This window comes from Marmota marmota, unplaced genomic scaffold (assembly GCF_001458135.2).
Source record: "Marmota marmota marmota unplaced genomic scaffold, marMar, whole genome shotgun sequence".
Lineage (NCBI taxonomy): Eukaryota > Metazoa > Chordata > Mammalia > Rodentia > Sciuridae > Marmota > Marmota marmota.
This window is the reverse complement of record NW_026000174.1, coordinates 53,709,155-53,711,991: the sequence shown is the minus strand read 5'-3', so window position 1 is coordinate 53,711,991 and position 2,837 is coordinate 53,709,155.

Below are 2,837 nucleotides of genomic sequence, written 5' to 3'. Positions count from 1 at the left end.
ATATATATATATATATATATATATATATATATATATATATGTATTTGTTGATTCCTTTGTATCTTCTCTATATAAACATGTCATCTACAAATAAAGGCAGTTCTGCTTCTCTTTTCCAATCTGGATACCTTTAACTTCTTTTCCTTGTCTAATTGCTCTGGACAGAACCCCGGTGCAATGTGAAAGACACTCTGTGGCTGCAGACATCCCAATCCTGTTCTTAGAGGGAATAAAATATATTCTCAAGAGTGTTATTCATTGAGGTCCATTGTGATAAACTCTCTCCGTTTTATTGTATCTGTGCTCTTGCCCTATGAATTCATTAGATGGAGAATTTTACATTAACAACTATTTTATTTCAGTAAAATAAATTTCGAATGTACTGAAACTACCCTTCCATTCTCTTCGGGATTGAATTGTTCTTATTGGGAATTTCCACCACCTGCTACAGGGGCTTCGTGTGACTTTCTTTTTCTTTCCCGGCTCTTTTTGAGCTCTCTGGCTACTTTCACAATCTCTTAATTCTGCTAATATGTTCTCGGCAAGGTTTTTCTTTTTACTTTTAGTTTTTAGGAAGTATTAAGTTGTCTGGGTCTCGGATGTGGTGCTTTTCACCAATTCTTAAAAATATGACAGCTCCTGCCTCCTTCCTGTGACCTCCTGCTCTTCCTCCTCTTCTTAGCTCATATTAGATCCCACTCTACTCTCCATCTCTCTTACTTCTCTTTATATATTCAAACTCGTTTTCTCTTTCAACTGAAACCAGGATCATTTCTGCAGCTCTACTTTGTATTTTACCCAGTCTGTCTTTTTTTAGTTGTTGATAGATCTTTATTTTATTTATTTATTTTATGTGGTGCTGAGAATCGAACCCAGGGCCTCCCACTTACTAGGCGAGCGCTCTGCCGCTAAGCCACCACCCCAGCCCCCTGAGTTGGTCTGTAACTTTATATAATCTGTTATTTGACCCCTGCCTTGAATTCTGCAATTTCAGAGATGACATTCTTCACTCTAGAACTTTTATTTGATGAATTTCCAAATCTGTCTAGTTGGCATACAGTTTGTTACTTGCTCATATTTTCAAGTCTCTCTTATTTTTTTTTTTAGAACATTCTGTATTGGGCACCTAATTTCAGTATTACATGTCATTCCAAGTCTCATAGGGCTGTTCTTTCTTTCTTTCTTTTTTTTTTTTAAATAAGTTTTTAGTTGTAGACGGTCACAGTACCTTTATTTTATTTGTTCATTTTTATGTGGTGCTCAGGAGCGAACCCAGGACCTCCCACATACCAGGCGAGTGCTCTACCGCTGAGCCCCAGCCCCAGCCCTAGGGCTGTTATTTCTGCCGACTCTAATTCATGGTATTTTCTTTGTGTGTTTTATACTTTTTTATTGGGATCTAATATTTCTTGGAAAGTCCTCTGTTAGAGTCTTAAAAGTTGTATTCCTCCAGAGGGAGTCTGTATCTGACCCCCAAGCCACATGTGAACATCACCAACCTAGGACCGTAATAAACTGGGATCTGCAGGAGTTCATGGACCCACGGAGGCGTATCTATAAAGATGCAAACCCATGGGCTGGGCTGGGGCTCATGGCAGAGCGCTTGCCTAGCATGTGTGAGGCCCTGGGTTTCATCCTCAGCACCATCTACAACTACAAAAAAAATAGTTTAAAAAAAAAAAAAAAAGATGCACCCTCACTTCTGGGCTGGCTTATATTAATCTGTATCATTATCTGCACTTTCCCTCTCCCACTGGGGTAAGATGGGCACGTTTCCTCCCGTCTCCTCAGTGCAATAGAATTGTCTATTATTCACCTTTACACGAAGGCCCTTTGAGAGGCCAGGTTCACTAAGACACTAAGGTGTCTCCAGCAGACCCTCCACCTCGGGCCAGTCATTAACCCTCTCTACTCCTATTCTATTTTTGGTGCTCGTGATGTGGGTAGATGTGTGAATTGTGGAACTCTTTGCAAGGCTAGCATCTTGGGGACATACCTGAGACCTGTTGGCTGCAGGGCATCTGCTGGGACAGCGCCGTGGTGTCCCACAGGGCATGTGGGTGGAGCCATGGAAGTAGGGTGCCGTGGGGTCCTGACTCCCTGTGGCCGGCCCCCCAGCCTTGTGCAGTCTGCATTCCGGGGGTCCAGACCCAGGCCCCCAGGTTGTGCTTCAGGGTTGATCGTGTGCCAAGCCTCCACCTGGAGAGGCAGGGAGAAGGGTGTGGCGGGAGCGGGGACGGTGGTCCTTGGCCACACAGAGGAGGGGAGACCTGCCACCAGAGTGAGGGGGTTGCTGAGCTTTCTACTTGCTGCAGACCCGGGACCCCCTGGTCCCTGGAAGCAGGTGCCGACCGCATATCCTGAGAGCACTGGTGGAAAGTCCTGTTCCTCAGGTGACCACAACTAGCCATTCTCCCTTATCATGGACCTTAAGGAGCTAGGAGTGACCACCCTGCAATGACCAAGATGGCAGCAGGTCCCCTGGTCAGGGGCAGAGGCTGGACATACGTCATCTCACTCGAGCCTTGCATCCACCCCCGAGACAGGGGAGTCACTGTCCAGGGCCCCCGAGCTGGTGAGTGGAGGCCCCATGTGCCTGAGGCCCTGCCTGGCTCCGTCCGCAGGGTCCTGATGGCTGACGCTGAGCAGCCCCAGCTGTGGGGAGCGCCAGGCAGGAGGCAGGAGTCGGAGTGTGCCTGCTGAGCTGGGGGACCTTCTGCTAGAGTCCACCCCCCCCCCCCCCGGGACAGACAGCCCCTCCCCCACCCGGGATGTGTCATCTTCACAGGGGCAGCCGAGGGTGAAGGGCTGGTGGGCTGGGGGCGGGGTGGGCCCAG